General features: G+C 46.8%; 1 pseudogene; it reads right to left on the bottom strand.

The window, feature by feature from the left end:
- Positions 1–5,733: 5,733 nt before the first annotated feature.
- Positions 5,734–10,927, bottom strand: LOC119357707 (annotated as a pseudogene).
- Positions 10,928–23,585: the final 12,658 nt, after the last annotated feature.

Here is a 23,585-nt window from a genome sequence, read left to right as displayed (position 1 = left end):
CGCCCAAGCCGCCGCATCGCCGCCGCCGCCCGCACCACCCCGCCGCCTCGCGCCGCCACCTACCACAGTAGCCGTGCCGCCTGCCGCCGCCGATGCCACGCATCACCGCTGCCTTCCCTCGCCGGAGAACGCCGCCGCCACCGCCGGTTCATCTCCCCCGAACCGGTATAAACCGAGAAAAACCCGCCCGGTTTTTTTAAGTTCGGTTTATTTTATTTAGATCGGTTTGTTATTTAGGTTTTGTTATATACTGAACGTTCACCCGATTCGTTCGGTTAACGAATGAATTCATTCGTTAGGTTCTGTTAGCGAACGTTCGTCTGATAGATTTTTAGTTTAATTTTTGGCCAGGGACCTATTTGTAATTACTTTCATCGCAGATTAGTCCCTAATTTTCAAACCCTCACTATTTTTTGCTCGTTTATCCAAATCTAGTGAAACCAACGCCAAAATATTTGTCTTGTTCCCCTATATCTAGATAATCAACTTGAACATGATTTTGAAAATTAAAAAATTTGGTTTCAAGCAGATTTGAATTTTGAACTTCTTTTGATCGTAGTTTGTGTTTCGTAACTCCGATTCGATTGATTATTTTTGCAAATCTAAGCTCTTCACTTGAATTTTCAGTTTATATATTTTCTTTTGGTTTTACCTTTGCATCTTATGCTTTAGTGCTTATGTATGCTATTTTTTGTTCACGATAGAGTTTTCGGAGTGCGAGGCTTGCTACTACGAATCTTTAGGGTTTTCCGATCGTCTGCAAGGCAAGTAACACTTTGATCATACCCCTTTAATACCCAATTTTTATGCATTAGTTTTCAACCCTCAAACATTGCATGAGTAGGATTTGATAACATGTGGGTATTGGGAAATAGTTGATGAGGTAGGAACCTATTGTCCTATATTCAAACCCCGACTGTTACTATGTTATGGTTGCATTACTTTGCTATGCTCGTAGACGTGGATTGGTATGAGTGTTTCATGAAATATATGAGAGTTATTTATACCTAAGGGAAACTTAAGGTGGCTACTTTAATACACATCTGGGTGGATTGGTTGCGGGTACCTGGAGCAATCTAGTGTTGTCCTAGGATATCCCAGAGTACCCGTGTGATCATCCTATGGTTTTCCACCTAGGCTCAAAGGGATCATAAGATTATTCATGCTAGAAACTTCCGTGTGCAGCCACAAGCCATTATGGGCTCTAGCATAGTTGAGTATGTTGTGTGACCTCTTTCAGTGGTAGGCTAGCAGATGTAGGGGATGTAGGTGGTACTGTCTACCCAGAGTAAAGAGTTAATGCTTTAGAAAGACTGTGTTCCGGTCATCTGTTTCTCAAACATCATGTAGTGCAAGAAATCCTATGGAGGAGATCGGGTCTTGTGGGAAAAAGTGCGCAAACCTCTGCAAAGTGTATAAACTAATCATGATTAGCCATGTCCCCGATTATGGACATCTTGAGTATCTGGTACTTGAACTATTGATTTGATCTCATCACTTTACCTAATGAATTTGTTGGGTATTTAATTACTATTTTGGGATTAAGTTGGAGGAACCTTCTCAATATTGTCATAAAATTTGTAGTTAATTAAAATACATTCCTTTATTGTACGGAAAAATAGCTTTATGCAAATGATAACCGTAGAGCCTCCACCAGCCAAATATGCATGTAGTGATAGTTGTTATTTCTTCATTGCTCAATGGTGTTATCTTGCCAACATATTCCATGTGCTGGCCTACACGGCTGCAACATATCATGTTGCAGAATTTTCAGATGAAGAGTAAGGTGTGATAGGTCATTGTCATGCACTCAGTTTTGTCGTGGAGTTGGATGGACTCATTTATATTTGAAGCTTCCACGGTTATCCATTTTAGATGCCCTTCAGCCATATTATTGTAATAAGTGCTCTTTTTGAGACACTCGTGTAATAAGTGTGTGATTGAACTCTGCAATAAATCCTCGAGTACTGTTTGTCAGCAATACCGATCCAGGGATGACACTTAAGCACAGAGACTTCGATACATTGGGATCAGGTCGCTACAACTTCTATGACAACACATGTATGACTATCTTGACTCTGTCATAAAATCATCATGGATGTACATGCATGACAGAAAGCGTAACCTGTTTTCAAAAACACGTATCATCACATAAATGTTTTTTTTGTAGTGACATCTCTTCTACCAGCAACTCTTCGGATTCCCTAAAAGTTTTCTCAAGAGAGTATTGTTATTGCTTACCAATTTTTATGAACTTTGCTTGGTGATCATCACCATAAAAAAAATCATCATTGACGTAAGCTTTCTATTTCTTCGGAGGTACCTCTTCACAGAGCTTTTGTCGTGAAGCCATATGCATGATATTCATCATCACTTGTATTCTTGTTGAAGAATTTCAATGCGGGTGTGGAAGCGCATGTGATGCCTGCCATTCCAGAATTATATTCTTCTTCGGATTGATCAACTTCTTCAGACTTAGAGACTTCTTCCTCGGAGTCCATTTGCTTCCCAATATATGCCTTGGCCTTGTGTGAGCTTTTCTTCCAGTTGGAGTGAGAATTAGAAGGAGTTCTTGGAGCAGATCTTGAGGTCGACTTGGAGGAGGAACTATCCTTCTTGTTGGAGAACTTATTTTTCTTCTCATCATTAGAATCATAGATCTTGTTCTTTCTCTGGAAACTCTTGCTACTGCCCGTGTTGAACTTGCCACTTGATCCAGCTTCAATTTCCAACATTGGACAATCAAAGATGAAATGCACATGATTCTTACACTTGAAGCATGTGTAGTCTCTATAAGATTTTGAGCTTGATGAAGAGTTTGAGTTATTGCTTGAGCTTTTCTCCTGGAACTAATTCTTTTTCTAGAAGCGGTGAAACTGCTTTGTTGTCACTACAAGATCTTTGCTAATACATCAGGGTCATCGAAATCTTCATCAGCATTGTCATCCGCTTCCGAAGAAGATTCACCCAAAGCTTTGAGTGTGTGATTCTTTTGGTAGCTTAAACCATACAATTATCTCTTTCCTTCTTTTTATTCTTCATGGGTGTTCAGCATTTCCATAACATCAGCAAGGTCAAGACTTGTAGCAAGGCCTTACTTTGATCATCAGAACTGGCGTGTCAAAAGAATTATCCAGGGACCAAAGAAACTTTTTCACTATATGATGATCTATGATATCTTCAGTGCTAAGGCCTTATAGCTCATTAGAGATGTCAGTAATGTCACTAAGGTGGTTAAAGGTTGCCTGAAAATTTTCATCCCCGGGCCTTTCGAAGCGGTTGAACCATGCATGAGGAATATCAACTTGTGTTTCTTTCCAAGTCAATTCACATTCATTATTTTTTTGTAATCTGTCCAAGATTTCTTACGCTAATTCAAGTCTTCTATAGCGAATGAATTGTGCTCTAGGAAGATGATTGGAGATAACATCACTTGCATGGGCATCCAATTGCATAAGCCTCTTATCATATGTTGTGAGATAACCAGGATTCTTAAGCATGTATCCATTCTATGCAATGTGCCACATATCATCATCGATGGCCTTGATACGAATCCTCATACTTTCTTTCCGAAAATGTTAAACCATCCCATCAAAGATGGGAATCTTCTCCGTAGACTTGAAGTTCACCGTGGAAAACATGCTCAACTCCAAGGTTGTTATACCTTAAAAAGTAGAGATAAGGAGTACCTTGCTCTGATACCAATTGTAGGATCGACAGTAATCTACCAGAGAGGAGGGATGAATGCGAGATATAAAATTTCTTTCAAAACTTGAATGTTCTCAAAACAACACAAGGTAAATCATGTAGTTCTACAAAAGAAAACACCTATAGGAAAGAAATGTGATACAAACAGAAGACATTTCTCCCGAAAGATAACTACCATGGCACAGCTTGAAAACTGACAACAGAAAACATTACTGAAAGTAATGCAAAGGGTGAGATGAAATCGGTGGTGCTCAATGACGACAAAGAATTTGTTTGACCAGTCCACTCTTCTACAAAAGAACTACGTCTGACTAGAGGGACTTGTGATTGAACATAGGAAAAAAACTCTCTGTACTATTCTCCTTGACCACTTTTCTACTTGTGTCAATTCACTCTCGGTAGATACTTAGGCTATCTCCATAGTTTTGACAGACCTTGCCTTCGAAAACAACAATTACTCTTGGTCACTCAGCTAGACACCTAATCGTCTAGAGAGTTAGTAGCTCTTAAGAGTAATAGGTTCAAAGCTCTCAACTTAGATCTCTGTGATGCTCAAACAAACTTCTTTGGAAAATCAACATTACTTGAAGCAAAAGTAAGGTTGACTCCTCTACTAGAGCAATTCTCTCGCAGCCCAGAAGAACTTTTCCTTCGGCTGCCATGTAATTACTTTTCACATGAAGAGATTTATCTAAACAAATTTGGGATATTTTTTCGTCAAGCATCATAAAGAGATAAGTCTCGGAACAGTGACCCCCTCTTAATATTATGGTGGTCCTATGACTCAATGGAAGAAAATGAAACTACAAAATAAATGTGCTACATCTTCACTTCAGCTTCATTCTTCTCCGCTACAGTCATTTTCTCTCGGATGTCACATGTAGCAATTGCTTTGACTCAAAAGTATTTTGGGGTGTAAACTCCAACACACAATCTCTTTGATGGAAATCTCCACGATTGACTTAACATTCTTCTCTTCTTTGTAGACAAAAATCCGACAAGTTTATAGAAATATCCTCTAAACTCTAGGGGCTAATCTCTCTATGCACTCTAGCAAACACATTAGTCCCTCAATGCTTCTATTCAACAATCTCCAAAACTCTCGGGGCACTCGATTGCACCAACAAGCCCGGTAGAGAATATTGTCCTGGCCAAATTCCTTTGGAGTGGAGTCCAGCCGAAACCGCTTGGTGCCCTAGTTAAAGTCTTCTGGTGTAGTATGATAAGTTGTTTCGTTCCTCATTATGATGTCGTTCATAAGCATTTCCATAAGATCCTTACTAAACCGTGTAGTATGCATGCATGTGTTGTGATACTACTTTGGTAAAAAGCATGCCAGTGTGATTCTTGGGCTAAGATGTCTGACGCTCCAATTAGTGGATTAGTGCATGTGACAACCATCACTCTACTCTAGGACACATACATGTTCAAAATCTTACAACCAAAAAAGAGAAAATAGGGCCTAGAAGTACTTCCCAAAACATGACTAAAGCGCCTAGGCTCTTTAGTTCTTTATTGATAGAGGCAATCAAGTAAATATCATGGCTAATAAAGTGTCGTAATATACACAATTAGGCAAGTATGCCTTATAAAATATGTTGACTTAGAGAGATGTTAAAACTTATTCGTTATTAAAAAATAAACAACATAGAACAAAGAACAAACCATGAAAGAAGAGATCCAGAATAACAATTTCAATGACTAGAAAAATATGCCTTCGCTCAAAGAGCCAGACCGAGACTAAATGTCCCTCCTTATTAATGACGCAATTCCTGCATCTTAACCATGACAAAAGTAAATAAAATGAGATGACAAGAGATATTCTCCCTCGTTACATGCGAGCAAGAGGACTCTAAGAAGATGCTCCAGAGTTGGCACCCCACTACAACCCAAACATTAGATTGTCAAAAAACTACATCATATCATCATTGGAGAAGCGGGTGTTGGACCTGTTGCTGGCACTATTGTGGCCTCCATTACTTAGTCGTTGTAGACCAAGGTGTTGAGGTCCCCTTGGACTTGTTGTCAAGCCAACCCACTTGTTGCTGCTGAAGCGCTTGATACATCATCGGAGGGCCCATGTCGATGTTATTGGTGACCTATGGCGCTTGTGGTTGGAATACCGGTGAGTTCTGAGTTCTGACTAATTTTTGCGATGCGCTCACCAAGGTTCTTGAGGATGACCTCCAACTTAGGGCCAACAAGGGTAAGCTCATGGACGTCGAGGCTACCACCAAGTATGGCCTTATGTAGGAGGATTCAGATCTCGCGGTCCTCACGCTCATGTCGAAAACTATTGGCCTCTTCTTGGAGGTTAGTAATCCGCTCGATAAGGAATTCCTCCTGGCTGACAGTATTCTTCAACTGCACAAGGTCTGGCATGTCCTTGTACCAATTCAGGATCGCCACCGCATCAGCGTGGGATGGGAAGACATCCGGCACCGAGGAACCCTCACCATACACCAGCACACAAGCCTTGTTGTTGCACATGGTGTCCAACTCACCTGCCTTCTTCATCTGGCTATTGTGACGCTTCTTGAAGGTAACACACGGGGTTGACCTGTTGTGGATGTATCAGAGTGCCACCTTCTTGCGAGCTATTGCTGACCGAAGGGTAAAACTAGAAAAGGGAATGGAAGTCACTGGTTTTGTGAGTTGAAAGAAAGTCAAGAGGCGTGAACTTATAGGGGCGGATAGGCTAGGATGAGAAAATTGCAACATTTTGCCTTAATTGTGCGTATCTCTAACTTTGGAGTAAATTTACAACATTCCAATCTATATCTGTATGACATGGTCATGCTAGGTAGCTCATTAATGTGTTATAACAACACAATTTTTTTCTATGATTACGCAAAATCTTTCAGAATCATTTGAGAGAATAATGGTGAAAATATTATTTTGTAAGCATATGATGAATAAGATCTGGAAAGTGTCTCTCAAAGAACCATGCATCTTTATTAACAAATGTGTTTTAGCTACGTTTACAAAATTAATTATGTATTTAGTTTTCTCTAAAGTTGGATTATTATTCAAACATGTAAATATCCCCATCACCATGTTGACAAAATATCAATAAATAATGCACATAGATTATCCCAAAATAGTATGGCACAATCAATTACCGATGGAAGCTTACTAATAGAGGGCCTAATTTTGCACCTCGCTGCATCCTCTCGACTAGGAAGGAGTCCCCCCTACCCCCAAGTGCAAGGGTTTGTGATGGCTCAAGAATGTATGATCATTTACAAGGAGTTTTCATTTGGTTTTCACCGGGGTTCCGTTATTTCTCAATTATATCTAATGTTAATCCTTCGAGAGATAAGAAAACTCGTTTTCCATTGTTTTGTAGGAAAATCATGTATGGAAGGAAACCAAAGCGAATTACAACAAATCAAGCCAAAATGGAGCAACTTCCATGTTGGAAGTTTTGTCACCAGGCGCACCAGAGCAAAAGATGGGCTTCCATACGGGCGCATGCACTCGTATGGCCGGCCGTATGAAGTGTCGTACCCTCTCATCTACAGAAGACACTTTTGTGAAGGGGTAGACACATAGAAGAAACCTAGACACCACAACCACATCCAGAAAAGATAGAGAAGAGATTCAGAGAAGAAGAACCACCAGAGATACTTCTAGTTTTGTTCTTCCATCTCCATACTCATACTCATATTAATTTCACCTTCAGCATTGTAAGAGGAATTACAGGTTGTAAGATCATGGTGTAAACTTTATTCATACACATTTGGAGACTGAGACTTATTTAATCATTCATCTTATTGTCGATGTTCACGATGTTACTGATATGGTTTTTAGGGGTTTATTCTCTGAGATGATTGGCTATTCTATTTCAATGTGTGAGTAATTCCCCTAGGCGTGTGACGATGCCCTGGACTAGGTGGTGCTAAGCACGTTGGCCTGCCACTCATGTGTTAGGCTGAGGACCCCTAAACAACCAAAGAATGGGCCATGTTTGGCATGCCCCATGGCGTACTTGATACAGAATCCTACGAAGACTTGGCGCACACTTCAACACACATTTGAATCATGGGCATGCTTATCCCTTAACCGACCTATATGTAACCCTAGGTACCCCAGGTGCCTATATAAGCCAAGGTCTTTAGACCGTAGGGCTAGATTCATTCACATAAGATCCCGAGGTCGATCATCCTGTACTCTGTACTCCATCCCAAATCAATACAATAGAAGTAGGAGATATGATTTTACCTCTTTGAGAGGGCCTAAACTTGGAAAAACTTTGTGTCCCTCTTTATCTTGTTACCATCAAGCTAAAATCACCAGCTTGGGACCTGCTACTCATGATGGAGTTATTGGATTTCTCCAAAGCGGAAGGGTGAAGCAGTATAGTAGAGATAGTATTTCCCTTAGTTAAGAACCAAGGTTATCGAACCAGAAGGAGATCGCACACAAACAACATGAATGGTCACTACTGTAGGATGCTGCTAACGCAAGAACCCTTCGAAGAAACTGTGTGCGATGCATGCAACGCAAGCAGCGTCATAATAAAATCGTCACCAATAAGACAAAATGTGTGTGATCGTGGAGACATCAAGCACAATTTAGAGTAGAATTGCATGTGCGATACATGGCATACAGTTGATCCATATGAATTATTTGCGATGATCTAGAACAATAAAAATGGTTAGCCAGACCAAGGTGTGTGCGATATACAGCATACTGTTCACTCGGATGAACTGTTTGCGATTAGCTAACACAACAGAAATAGTCAGCCAGATCAAGGTGTGTGTGATATACAGCATACACTTCACTCGAATGAAGAGTTTTTTATTAGCCAAGACAACGGAAATGGTCGGCCAGATCAAGGTGTGTGCGTTAGATGGAATACGGTTCACCCGAATGAACCTTTTGTCATGAGCAAAAACAACAGAAATGGTGCGACTTAACAATATGTGTGTGATACACGGCAAGCATGCGAGTAATCAGAAATGTGTGGGAAGACCAATAACAACGCATAAGATTCCTAACAACAAGCCTTGTGTGTGAAGGAAATATGCCCTAGAGGCAATACTAAAGTTGTTATTTTATATTTCCTTATATCATGATAAATGTTTATTATTCATGCTAGAATTGTATTAACCGGAAACTTGATACATGTGTGGATACATAGACAAAACAATGTGTCCCTAGTAAGCCTCTACTAGACTTGCTCGTTAACCAAAGATGGTTAAGTTTCCTAACCATAGACATGTGTTGTCATTTGATAAACAAGATCACATCATTAGCAAAATGATGTGATGGACAAGACCCATCCATTAGCTTAGCATAATTCTCGTTAAGTTTTATTGTTATTGCTTTCTTCATGTCATATACATATTCCTTTGACTATGAGATTATGCAACTCCCAGATACCGGAGGAATACCTTGTCTGCTATCAAACATCACAACATAACTAGGTGATTATAAAGATGCTCTACAGGTATCTCCGAGGGTGTTTGTTGGGTTGGCATAGATCGAGATTAGGATTTGTCACTCCGAGTATCGGAGAGGTATCTATGGGCCCTCTCCGTAATGCACAACATAATAAGCCTTGCAAGCAATGTGACTAATGAGTTAGTTGCTGGATGATGTATTACAGAACGAGTAAAGAGACTTACCGCTAACGAGATTGAACTAGGTATGGAGATACTGACGATCGAATCTCGGGCAAGTAACATACCAATGAAAAAGGGAATAACGTTTGTTGTCATTATGGTACGACCGATAAAGATCTTCGTAGAATATGTGAGAACCAATATGAGCATCCAAGTTTCGCTATTGATTATTGACCGGAGAGGTTTCTCGGTCATGTTTACATAGTTCTCAAACCCATAGGGTCCACACGCTTAACGTTCGATGACGATTTTGTATTATATGAGTTATGTGATTTGGTGACCGAATGTTGTTTGGAGTCCCGGATGAGATCACGGACATGACAAGGAGTCTCGGAATGGTCGAGAGGTAAATAGTCATATATTGGACGATGATATTCTGACACCGGAAGTGTTCTGGGGGTACCGGGTGCATATCGGGTCACCGGAAGGGGTTCCGGGCATCCGCCCAGCAACTACATGGGCCTTAATGGGCCAAGAGGGGGACAGACCAGCCCCTGAAGGGATGGTGCACCCCTCCCATATGGGCTGGCAAAATTGGAGTAGAAAAGGGGAAGGAGGAAAGAAAAAAGGGAATAGGATTCCCCCTTCCCCCTCTTCGCTTCCTACTCCGAATAGGAATAGGAAAGAGGGGAGGTCGAATTGGGAGGACCCCAAGTAGGATTCCTCCTACTTGGGGCGCCCCCTTGGGTGCTTCTCCTCCCCTCCAAGCTATATATATGAAGGGGGCACCACTAGAACACAACAACAATCATTGTTAGCCGTGTGCGGTGCCCCGCTCCACAGTTTACGCCTCCGGTCATATTCACGTAGTTCTTAGGCAAGGCCCTGCGCGGATCACTTCACCATCACCATCACCATGCCATCGTGCTGACGGAACTCTCCCTTGACACATTGCTGGATCAAGAGTTCGAGGGACGTCATCGAGCTGAACGTGTGAAGAACTCGGAGGTGTCGTACGTTTGGTGCTTGATCAGTCGGAACAAGAAGAAGTTCGACTACATCAACCGCGTTGTCAAATGCTTCCTCTTTCGGTCTATGAGGGTACGTGGACACACTCTCCCCCTATCGTTGCTATGCATCTCCTAGATAGATCTTGCGTGAGCGTAGGAAATTTTTGAAACTTCATGCTACATTAACCAATAGTGTGTTGTGGGCAAACGCTTGCTGGTATACAATTATCAGCGATTCATGAAATCATCACCGATGGGTTCCCTAGTTTAGTCCATGTGCGATGTGATTTGCTATGTCCGCACAACATCTAGGCTTTGTCTATAGAACAACAACATATATACTTATAAGAACATGATTGCATAACCAAATTCAGCATCCAATTACATAAGTGACTACACACATAACATTTGTACACACCAAAGTAAACAATTACATGCATAAAAAACTAGGAGAAATGATCATCTAATCATCTACTTCTTATTGTGACGATGCTTGCCATTGCTCTGCTTCTGGCTGGATGCCTGACCATTTTGCGGAAGAAGGCACTTCCTCATGTCAATGACCCGCCTATACATCTCGTAGCCCGTGTATGCTTCCTTTTCTGCATACATGATGTGAGCATCATAGAGTTTCTCCATCGAGGCTGAGTGCCAGACATGATTGCCCTTGTTGAAGGAATCCTTCATGTCTCTATAGTAGGGATCGATGATGGTCTTGGTGAGGTGAACCAGTGAGTCCTTCTCATGATTACTACTACCCTATAGCTTGTATTGGCCCTGGATGTCGACAAGATTCTAGTAGGCGACGCCCGAATTCTCGAGCACCTTTACATCATCGGTGATGTCCACCATAGCGAACATGTAGTGAGTACTGTTGAGAAGCCTAGAGAAATGCTTGTAGGGCCTTGTGCCTAGGTAGTAGTGGTAGACGAGGACATGATTGTGCACACACATATGGGTGGCAGTGATCATGTGGCGAGACCCGGCACAAGCGCGGGTGTACACGAGGTCGAACCCAACCACCTTGTACTTCTCCGCAGCAAGCAACAAATCCATAGAGTGGATGGTTTCTCCACCCAAATTGGGTTGTTGGTGCACACCATCGAGAGCTCCGTGAACCTTCTATGGGTATCCACTACGACATGCATGGTGAACTGCCGCTCATCATCGGCAGCCACTGGGAGCGCCATTGGATCCGTGCAGGATACCCTCTCAGAATTTGTCATTGTGGGTGTGCTTTTTGCAATACTGGGGCACGATCAAAAGCTTGAAGAGACATAAGGGTTAAGTGGCCATTGTAATAAATGGGGGATGGTCGGCCTGTATTCGTCAAATCCTGGCATGGCGTTTCTAGCGGAGGATTCCAGTGCATGCTTGAGCACCCCACACACATTTCATTTGACCACGTGTGGGGTAAAAGAGGTGCCAAATGTATCATTGGTGAGCCTGTTCCCACGCAAGCTTCCCGTCCGGCTAGTTTGGCCATGCGTCGGCTAGAAGAGGGGAAAATTGTGGGAATTTATTGGCAAAAGTATTTGCAAAAATTAGGTGCATGGAAAGACTTAAAGCAACACACACGTTCGACAATAAGTTTACCCATGGGTGATGAGGTCAAAGTTACATAGGCGGGTAATGATGGACACTCTGTCGGTGTCAAAACCGGCCGATCTTGGGTAGGGGGTCCCGAGCTGTTCGTTTGAGGAGCGAAGGTAACATGAGACAAGGGAAACGATGTTTACCCAGGTTCGGGCCCTCTTAATGGAGGTAATACCCTACTTCCTGTTTGATTGACTTTGATGAGTATAGGGGTTACAAGAGTTGATCTACCTCGAGATCGTAATGGCTAAACCCTAGATGTCTAGCCTGTATGATTTGTCTTAGCCTCTACGGACTAAACCCTCCAGTTTATATAGACACCGGAGGGGCCTAGGGTTGTATAGAGTCAGTTTACATAGAAAGGAAACTACACATCTGGATGCCAAGCTTTCCATCCATGCAAAGGAGAGTCCCATCCGGACACGGGGGAAAGCCTTCTATCTTGTATCTTCATGGCCCATCAGTCCGGCCCATGTCACATAGCCCGGATGCCTGGGGACCCCCTAATCCAGGACTCTCTCAGTAGCCCCTGAACCAAGCTTCAATGACGATGTGTCCGGTCGGCGCGCAGATTGTCTTCGGCATTGCAAGGTGGCTTCCTCCTCCAAATACTCCAAAGCAATTGAATAAGAGAACTATATCCGGCTCTGTATAATAGTTACAACCCTGAACCACAAGGGCAAAATACTTGAACAAAATAAGTCATGTTTACTGACAGCTTTTTCGGCGAGACGTTACATCTGGCGTTTTTATTATTTTGAACCATTTTGTGGCCTCCCGCTTCGCGTTTCGAGGCGCATCCTCTATTGACACGTCTTGTCGAAGCAGAGATTGTGTCCCCTTATTACGGGATTCTCATCAATACGGGTTTGGGTAATCCAACCGTGCTATTCCCACGATCCCTTGGGAACAGGCGAGTTTTAAGGCTCGTGAGGGGGCGCTTGATATTCACTGCCTTTATAAGAGGATAATTAAGGACCCATCTTTTTACCTCACGCCTTCTTCTTCCTCAGCCCTTCCATCCTCGAGCTCCAGCGCCCAAGTTTCGATATTTTCCGTCGCCACCAAACACTCCAGCCATGTCTGGATCCGGCTCGCAGAGCAAGTGGATGGCTTCCTCCGTCACAGAGAGGAACATCAAGGAACTTCGGGGAGCAGGATACTTAGCCGCGGACATCAGCCACTGGCTCCCTGCCAAAAAGCAGATCATCCCCACTCCGGAGCCTAGCGAGAGGGTAGTGTTCATCCCCCACTTTCTCCGTGGACTAGGGTTTCCTCTTCACCCTTTCATCCGCGGCCTCATGTTCTATTATGGGCTAGATTTCCACGAGCTAGCCCCAAATTCCTTCCTCCACATTTCGGCGTTCATCATCATGTGCGAGGCGCTCCTCCGCATCCCCTCCCCCCCCCCCACTTCGGCCTATGTCTTAAGGTCTTCAACGTGAAGCCGAAGGTGGTTGATGGGGAGCACGCAGACTACAGAGGCGCCATGGTGAGCTAGCTTCCAAACGTCACCTGGACAAAAGGGGCCTTCATGGAGACTGTCAAGATATCGCAGCAGGAGTGGTTCTACATCACTGAACCCCGCGGCGCCAACTGGGCGGCTGCTCCTGAGTTCAGATCTGGACCCCTGATGCGGCTCACATCATGGATTACTAAGGGCCTGGATTGGGCGTCATCCGAGGAGGTGATGACGCTGCAGAAGCGCATCAAAAATATAATGGAGAAAAACACCAGCCTCACTGATGTGGTACAGGTGATGCTCTTTCGTCGGATTCTCCCCTGCCAGCGCCTAACTCTCCACATGTGGGAGTTCAATCCGGCTAGCCCTCGAACCCTGCAGTGATTCTTTGGCACGACACACGAAGAGATCTGGAAGCTGCTTTTAAAGGCCCAGAAGTCGTGGTCGGAGCCGACCAAAGACATCGGCCTTGACTGCGCTCATCCGGCCACTCTAGTAAGTTTTCTGATTTCTGAATCATAACTTCAACTTGTAAATCCAAAGGGTATGTTGAGCCTTCCATTCTTCCTTCAGTTCTGGACAAAGAAGGCGGAGCAGATCCGATGTTCGGCTCGCCTTCCCGAAGACCCAGCCATTCCTGTTCTGACGAAGATGCTGGTCCCGGCGCCATACCAGGCGCCGAAGAAGAAGGCCAAGAAGAAGGGCAAGGGGGCCAGAAGCAGCCTTCGCCGAAAAGGTACTTCAGACGGTGCGTCCTGGGATACCGAAGCTCTCTCCTCCCACAAGGGGGATGAAGATGAAGAAGAAGAGGAGGAGAGCAATTCTCCCCTTAAGGGGGGAAAGAAGAAAAGGGGGGCTTCCATGGACCTAGAGGTGAAGGCGTCCAAGAAGGGGAAATTTTCCCTTTCGGGTGATTCAGAATTGGACGCCGAAGCCATCCCGGAGTGGCGCCCCAGGCCGAAGCCCCTGGCCGAAGCATAAGTATTCAAAGATACTATTCATATATCTGGACTTATACAAATTGTAGGATAATATATCATTTACATATTTCAGTCCGGCCTGTGATCTCCCCCAACAATTATCGTCTTCAGGGAACTCCTTGGCGCCGGAGATGATGGAGAGCGAAACACCTCCGCGAGCCTCTCTGCCACATGTCGTGGATGACACTGAGGTGTTGTCCCAAAGGACTTCTCCGGGCAAGGGAGATGTGCGGAAGGCCGCTGAAATGGCGCCAAAGGGTAATGCCTCGGCTGCCGAAAACATGGGGTACAACGCCCATGGATACTGACGACGGGGGCCCAGACCAGTCCGGTCCCTAGCCGAATACAACTCCGGAGACCCACATGGCTCTGGAATCGAGTGAGCAGCCCCCTTTGAGGGAGGGGGAGTGCCGACTCCATCGACGACCTCCATGAATCCGGAGGCGCTGGACATATTGAGGGAAGCACTTCAACGTGATTCCCTCGTGGAGGAGCACCGTGCCCTAATGGGTACGGTGGTTGAAAAAGTTCAGTCCGCCAAAAGTGGGCTGAATGAAGCTTTCACCAGCCTGTTAATAGGCTTTGAGGTATGCAATGTGCTATTCTTAGCAGCTTTTGTATGTGCAAAAAATATGCCTGTGTATAGATAGTAGCCCCTGAGACTCTGTTTGGCTTTTTGAAAAAGAGGTCGGATGGAGGATCAAATATTCGTCGGAGTTAACATACTTATCTATTTTGGTAAACATGCTTCACTGTTAGCGGTTTCAGCCAAGGACGCTAAAGTTTCCGAACTCCAGCGCAAATTGAAGCCGGCTAATGATGAGATCGATTGTATTAACAAGCGGTTCGATGAGGCCCAAGGTATGCTTGTAAAAGACCCCTTACAAGCTAGAATTGTATTGCAAACTCAGAGTGTGAGCTCATGTGCTGTTTTGTATATGATTGTAGGTAGCGCTACCAAGGTCGAGACCCTCAAGAGTGTCTTTGCCGAAGCCAAGGAGGAGGTGAGGGCAAGCAAAGCGGCCGCAGACAAAGCAGTTACGGATTTAAAGGCCGAAGAGGTCGCTCGCCAGTAGTATGAGGAGAGGGTGACCGAAGTGGAGCAAGCGCTCCAGGATGCCGCCAACAAGTGTGAGTCCTTGGAGGAAAGTAATAAGGCCCAAGCGTCCGAACTCACCAAGGCTCTTCAAGAGGCAAATGAGGCGTGGACCGAGTCCCGGGTGGCTCGCGAGGAGATCAAGCAAGTCGAATAGATAGCGGCTGGTAAGCCTTTTCTTTTATAGAGCATATTGAAGGAAATATGCCCTAAAGGCAATAATGAAGTTGTTATTTATATTTCCTTATATCATGATAAATGTTTATTATTCATGCTAGAATTGTATTAACCGGAAACTTAGCACATGTGTGAATATATAGACAAACAGAGTGTCCCTAGTATGCGCCTCTACTTGACTAGCTCGTTAATCAAAGATGGTTAAGTTTCCTAGCCATGGACATGTGTTGTCATTTGACGAACGGGATCACATCATTACAGAATGATGTGATGGACTAGACCCATCCGTTATCTTAGCACTATGATCGTATAGTTTATTGCTATTGCTCTCTTCATGACTTAGACATATTCCTATGACTATGAGATTATGCAAATCCCGACTACCGGAGGAACACTTACTGTGCTATCAAATGTCACAATGTAACTAGGTGATTATAAAGATGATCTACAGGTGTCTCCGATGGTGTTTGTTGAGTTGGCATAGATCGAGATTAGGATTTGTCACTCCGATTGTCGGAGGGGTATCTCTGGGCCCTCTCGGTAATGCACATCACTATAAGCCTTGCAAGCAATATGAGTAATGAGTTAGTTGCGGAATGATGCATTACAGAACGTGTAAAAAGACTTGCCGGTGACGAGATTAAACTAGGTACGATGATACCGATGATCGAATCTCGGGCAAGTAACATACCGATGACAAAGGGAACAACGTATGTTGTTATGCGGTTTGACCGATAAAGATCTTCATAGAATATGTAGGAGCCAATATGAGCATCCAGGTTCCGCTGTTGGTTATTGACCGGAGATGTGTCTCGGTCATGACAATTTGTATTATGAGTTATGTGATTTGATGACCGAAGTTTGTTCGGAGTCCTGGATGAGATCACGGACATGACAAGGAGTCTCGAAATGGTCGAGAGGTAAAGATTCATATATTGGAAGGCTATATTCGCACATCGGAAAGGTTCCCAGTGAGTTGGGTATTTTTCGGAGAACCGGGGAGTTACAGGAACTCACCGGGGGAAGTATTGGGCCTTTTTGGGGTTTAGTGGAAAGGAGAGAAGGGCCACAATGGGAGGAAGAGCGGCCCCATGGGCTGGTCCTAATTGGACTAGGAGGGTGCGGTGCCCCCTCTTTCCTTCTCCCTCTCCCTCTCCTTCCTTCTTCTCCTACTTTGACTAGGAAAGGGGGAAACGTACTTCTGCTAGGAGTAGAAATCCCCCCTTGGGCGCGCCCCTTGAGGCCGGGCCTCCTCCTCCTCCCCTTCTTTATATACGGGGGAAGTGGGCACCCCATAGACACACAAAGTCTTCTCTTAGCCGTGTGCGGTGCCCCCTCCACAGTTACACACCTCGGTCATATCGTCGTAGTGCCTAGGCGAAGCCCTACGCCAGTAACTTCATCATCACCGTCGCCAGACCGTTGTGCTGACAGAACTCTCCCTCGTTCTCAACTGGATCAAGAGCTCGAGGGATGTCATCGAGATGAACGTTCGCAGATCGCGGAGGTGCCGTACGTTCGGTGCTAGGGTCGGTTGAATCGCGAAGATGCTCGACTACATCAACCGCATTACTAAACGCTCCCGCTCTCGGTCTACGAGGGTATGTGGACACATTCTCCCCGTCTCGTTGCTATGCATCTCCTAGTTGATCTTGCGTGATCGTAGGAATTTTTTGATTACTATGTTCCCCAACATATTTTTGGCGGTCAAAGATATGCTTTGCTAAATTGACTATGGAGTGCTCCATATGCCTTTGTGGATCTCCGTATGAGTGTTGCCGATGCCGCCCAGTATTTCTGGGCCCAAGAAGGGAACACGATGGAGAATCTCTTCTAGTCGCAATACTTGGCGCCGGGGTGGCTGGCGCTGCTAAACAACCAGATGATGTAGCTGGCGGAGCTGCATAGGATGTCTGGTTTGGCCATGGACATCATAGTCCGGCTATGGCCAGCCGGACCCATTCCGAGCAGCTACTTCGACCTGGTCAAGCGGCTCAGCGATGCCTTGCCTTGAGTTAAGGCTGTGAAGCGTCTACACTGGGCGAAGATAAAGGCCGCCATTGTGGCGGTTGAGGGTCCGCACAGAGGCAAGGACCACAGCAAGCCGGAGCACTATTTTGAAGATGCCCTCGAGGGTGCCCGTTTGATAGAGGGTCAATGCTCGAAGGATATTTTGTTCAAGTGAATGTATCTGAACTGCCCCGACCTTGTATTATAAACCAAGGCTTTGTATTATATTTATGCTTTTCTCCAAACTACATACCTCCTATGCGGCCGTATCTTATTTTTCTTGAAAGTTTGCCAGTCATCGGTTTCAGCCCCCACGTAGATGCTATGGGGGTGTTCATAATAATGTGTAACCCCTCTTGCCCCAACATCTTGGTCCGTAAAGGAGGTGACTTACATAACGAACCAGGCAATCAGACTATGCGGCTTTAACACTTTCACTTAGCCATAGGAGTTTTACTGTGGCCTAGCCCCTGGTGCGCGTGCGGCAATCCGAACTGGGATTCCTTATGCGCGTGACCGAACCAAAGTCAGTCATTCGTATAATATGGAAAAATCACAAGAGATTTACATTAAGTCGTAGGATAGCCGACCAGCTCTCACCGTACCATGACAGTCAGTTTTCGGCTTTCTCTACTGAGGTGTTTGACCAAACGAACCAGAAACACAATCGCAGTAGTTCTCCCTTTACTACCTTAGCTGAACAAGTGGAATGTAAGGTGGTAACCATAGGAGCCGGGCAACCCAACAATTGAACGAAGACATGATTTGGAGCCAATGCATATAACGCCATATTCGGGATGCCGAAGTATACTATAAAAGTGTTCAGACTTGTCTTATTTTTTCGAGAAAAGAATATATGTGGCTGACTAGAGCCCCTGGCGATTTAAATCGTGCTGAGGTGTATATGCCAATCTGACACAAAGAGGGAATACAGATTTAGGAAATAAGCAAATACCGAACAGGGTTGGGCGAAACTGTTTCCATTATAGTCTGATTGATACGTCAAAACGTATTATTTTTTCAGCGAATGCCATGATTATCGGGTCTATTTTACATGCCCGGAATTTTAGAACAAGGGAAAGGTGTATACAGGTCCTAAAAAGGGAAAATTGATCTTGAAGATCCTTTGGACACTCTGCCGCACATCTGCGCTGCTTTTCGCCTTGGGGTTTGATCCTTTGATAGGATCAACAATCGAGTATGCATAAGGGAACTAGAAAAGGGCCCCTTGGTACCATTTTACGGTGATGTGGGTTGTAAAGAACCTAAAAAATAAAAAATAAGAAGAAAAAGGGAAGGATACAAGGGTCCGAATAGGGTCGAGTTGTATTGTGGACTTTGTTTTTAGTGTGCCTCCGTCCTTGCCCATGGTATTTTAGTGTGTAATTATGTACGCACAGTACATATGCCACAACCAGGTTGGGGCTTTGACGGAGGTTGAATTGCTAATCTAGCTCTGGACGAGCTGGACTGTCATTCTCTATGGTAGACCGAACTCGTTTAATGGTGTTCGGTGGCTTGACTGCCGATGTAGTATTCGGCTTGATAAGGCCACCCTGCACTTTGGCTGCGAGGGCCGCGGTATGCTCCTTAGTACGGAGGGAATGCCCCATGTTTCCATTGACTGTTATAACGCCATGTGGTCCAGGCATCTTGAGCTTTAGATAAGCATGGTGCGGGACTGCATTGGCACGAGCGAAAGTGGTTCGTCCGAGTAGTGCATGATAGCCACTGCGGAAGGGGACAATGTCGAAGATCAGGGCTTCGCTATGGAAATTATCCGGTGAACCAAAGACTACTTCCAGCGTTATGGACCCCGTGCAAAAGGCCTCAACGCCGGGTATCACTCCTTTAAAGGTGGTTTTAGTGGGTTTGATTCTTGATGGATGAATACCCATTTTGCGTACGGTTTCCTGATAAAGCAGGTTAAGGTTGTTGTCACCGTCCATAAGGACTCGCGTAAGATGGAATACATCGATGATTGGGTCGAGGACCAATGCTGCTGAACCTCCATGACGGATATTGGTCGGATGGTCTCTGCGATCAAAAGTGATCAGATAGGCTGGCCATGAGTTAAATTTTGGGGTGACTGGCTCTATGGCATAAACGTCCCTTAGTGCACACTTGCGCTCCCTGTGGGGATGTGAGTGACATAGATCATGTTCAATGTTTTTACCTCGGGGGGGGGGGATTTCTTTTGCTCCCCCTCCCCGTGTTCGTTGGGCGAGGCTCTTCGTCGTTGTCCTTGCTGGGCGGCCCCTTCCCTTTATGTTCGGTGTTTAGCTTACCGGCCTGTTTAAAGACCCAACAATTTCTGTTGGTATGATTGATAGGCTTGTCAGGGGTGCCATGAATCTGGTAAGGCTAATCAAGTATTCTGTGCAAACTGGATGGACCATCTTTGTTTTCTTTGGATGGCTTCTTCTGCTGACCGGGTTTAGAGCCACTGATTCTGGCGTTGACCTCCGTATCTTTAGTATCTTCATTATTGCTTCGACACTTGTGTTCGTTGCGTCGTGGCTTGCCATTGCCGTCTCTTGCTTCGGAAGTGCCAGGGTCGCTGGTGTTGTTGCTTCTACAAGCTAGCCAACTATGTTCTCCAAACAAAAGCGGGTCATAAGTGCGGCGAGAGCTGCCGTAGACTTTGGCTTTTCTTGGCTGAGGTGTCGGGCGAGCCACTCGTGTTTAAAGGCTGTGAGGGCTTCGGTGTCTGGACAATCAACAATTTGGTTCTTTTTAATTAAGAACCTAGTCTAGAGTTTCTGGGCTAACTCTCCGAGTTGCTGGACTATGTGACTAAGGTCATCGGCGTCTAGAGGGCGAACATAAGTGCCTTGGAAGTTGTCTCTAAAGGCATCCTCCAAATCTTCCCAACTACCAATAGAGTTTTCTTGGTGGCTGTTTAACCAGTATCGTGCTGGTCCCTTGAGTTTTAGGGGGAGGTACTTGATGGCATGGAGATCGTCACCGCGAGCCATGTGAATGTGGAGCAGAAAACCTTTGATCCATACTGTCAGATCCGTCGTACCATCGTAAGATTCAATGTTCACGGGTTTAAACCCTTCTGGGAACTGGTGCTCCATTACCTCATCGGTGAAGCATAAGGGGTGTGCGGCGCCTCTATATCAGGCGGCGTCACGACATAGTTCAGATGAAGTCCGTATGCGGTTTTTGGCCCTGGTGAGGTTATGCATGTCGGGCCAAGCCTGACGGTCATCTTCTCGCATTGAGGCACGCCCCCTTGATCCATAGATTGATCATGTTTGGCCTGCTCTATTGCCCAGGTCTTGACGTATGTCATAGGTGTATCCTGGAGCCGCTGTCTCTCTGGCTCTATGGCGAGGTGGTGCGGGTTGGTGTTCGATGTAGGTGGCCGCTTTATCTCGCCCGCGTGGTGGTCGATCTGGTTCATCAGCACGGTCATGTCTTGAAGGTATGGGCTCGAGGGCCTCATCATCAAATTATTGTAGTAGCCTATGCTTTGAATAACTCTTTGATGGGCGTTTAAAGCGCTCCTGCTCGAGTGGTTCCTCTAGCACAATGAAGTCTTCGTCGCTGAGGCTCACATCGTCCTCTGTCAGAGTAATGGGCCACGGGTAGGCTAACCCGAGGCCCAAAACCTTTCAAGACATCGGGGCTGACTGCACCCCTCGAGACGACAGATGAAGAGCCGCCTTCTCGAGGACGACAGAAGGAACAGTCCGCTGCCCGCATGCGTCTGAGTCCTAGAGGCGAGGTCAAGACCGGCCGACTTCGCCTGGCGGCTTCCGGAGAAGCCGGCCACGGGGAGTCGGCCCACAGCACTAACAAAGCCCATGCCCTCATCAGGGGGGATGGGACAGGGAGTGGCAACAGTAAAGCCCACTCCCTCCCCTTTTTCCAGGAGATGGCTAGGCCACAGTGCGCTATACCAACGGAGATCTCCATCTGGCACTGCACTGTTGCCACGCCATCCCTGACATTAGCAATAGTCGGCGGAGTCATGTGCCCACGACGGCCTGACGGTATGGTCCACGGATGACGGGCCTTACCAGTCAGCGAGAGTCCGGAAGACGGCGAGGGCACCACCAGTCGGACCCGTAGGGAGCCAGCCTCCGGGAGTCGGCCTGCCCCTCCCACGGGTTCCCCACGCCATCAACCGGATGAGACAGGGAGTGGCTACAGTGATCACCCGCCAGATGGCGGGGCTGTAGCCACGACCCCATGACCAAGCCTGCGTCATTAGAGGCACGACTACAGTAATCAGCAGCCGGCAAGACCCGCAAGCGGCGGGTATGGCCTGTCGGATCCGTACTAGACCAGTCGGCAGGGCCCACCAATCGGCGGGCCCCAGCAGTCGGGCAGGCGAAGAGACCGACGGCTGGGCCCTGCGCTCAGACATATTACCATTGTACCACTGGGGGGTAGGCCTATATAAACCCCCCAGGGCACCCATGCAAAAGGGTTCCGATCCATTAGAACTAGACCAGATCACAGGGGGGAAGAGCTGACTCTGCCTTCTCCTACCCTTAGCATACAGCTCGAGGAGCGCCCTTGTATTCACTTCGCCTTAGTGATCTTGCGGAAACCCCGCAGAGCAGGACTAGGGGTGTTATCTCCTAGGAGAGCCCTGAACCTAGGTAAAGTACGCCGACATACGTGTCTACGCCTCATCCCGTTTCCAGGCACCGGCAACATTCTACTCGCCCCCACCATGATAAGCCATCCATTGGCATATGCCACACACAATCCCCAACATTTGGCGCCCACCGTGGGGCCTGGTGCAGCGTCGTCCGGAGACCTATTCTGGACGGGAACCCTTTTCCTCCCTGGCGAGCGCAGCCAGCTCGGCACGCCAGACGGAGTCTGCGCCGACGCGCTGCATGGCGCTGAAATCGCCTGTGCGGCTAGTTGCCTCGCCGATCTAGTCGGCGAGGTCCGCCTCTCCGACGAGCCCGCATCTGACGCGGGCACAGGCGGCCCCTAGAGCCTCCTCGCGGGCCTCCTTGATCAACTCCACGTCGCCAGCGAGCTAGCTGGGGACTTGGAGTCCGTAGGCTCCACTGATCCGATGTTGGTTGACTCTGACACCGCGTCGCTTGACACGTTCCCCACCAACATGGTGGTCTACGACGAGCCGCTCCCTTGCGCGGAGAGCGGCGGAAGCACCGTCACAGAAGTGCTTGTCATTGATCATGGCGAGCACTCTGGTAGGGGTGATTATGACCCGCTTAACGCGGCACTGCAAGACCTGGCAGCACCCATTCCCGAAGACGCCGACGCCGAGACGCTAGAGGCGCACCGCCTTCATCTAGTCGAAGGCGCCAAAAAGCTAGCCAACATGAGATGCCTGTCAGAGGCCTACCAACACGAGATGGATCATGTTGTGGGCGGCACGCCGGCTCTAGCTGGGCCTAGCCGCCTTGGCACGGTCCAACAGTGCGGCGTGGCCATCACCGACCTGTTCGGGGCAAATCGCCCCATTTACACCACGCCTGCGGAGAACATTCGAGCCGCCCAGGCGGCGGCAGACGAGCTGGACAAGTTCGAGGGCGAAGAACATCGCTTGATGACGGAGCGCGTCCAGCGACTCCTTGACTCGGCTGCGGAGCAGAACGAGGCCGGCCACCGCACTGATGCGGCGCACTGACAGAATGACAACCTGCCTCCTTGCCGAGACCAAGGCGCAACGTCTCGGACGTCGACTGGTGGCGTCCGCGGAATAAAAGACAAGGAGCCTGCTGCTAGCCACAGTCGGACTCACATCACCATAGAGCGCGACTAAGACAACCACCCAAGAACAGTGGAATGACGGGACGACTGTCCGCCTCCTCCCCCTCGCAGGGAAAGGCGAGTCTCCCCGCCGCCTGTTGATCACCCGACGCTCGGCGACCGCCTTGGCCACCGAGAGGGAGTCGGATAGAATGACGCCCGCCACCGGATTGACTGTCTCCACCGATCCCTGGCGCTTGAAGAAGAAGATGAGTTGGGTCCGCC

Source organism: Triticum dicoccoides, chromosome 2A (assembly GCF_002162155.2).
Source record: "Triticum dicoccoides isolate Atlit2015 ecotype Zavitan chromosome 2A, WEW_v2.0, whole genome shotgun sequence".
NCBI lineage: Eukaryota > Viridiplantae > Streptophyta > Magnoliopsida > Poales > Poaceae > Triticum > Triticum dicoccoides.
This window is presented reverse-complemented; position numbering and strand designations above follow the sequence as displayed.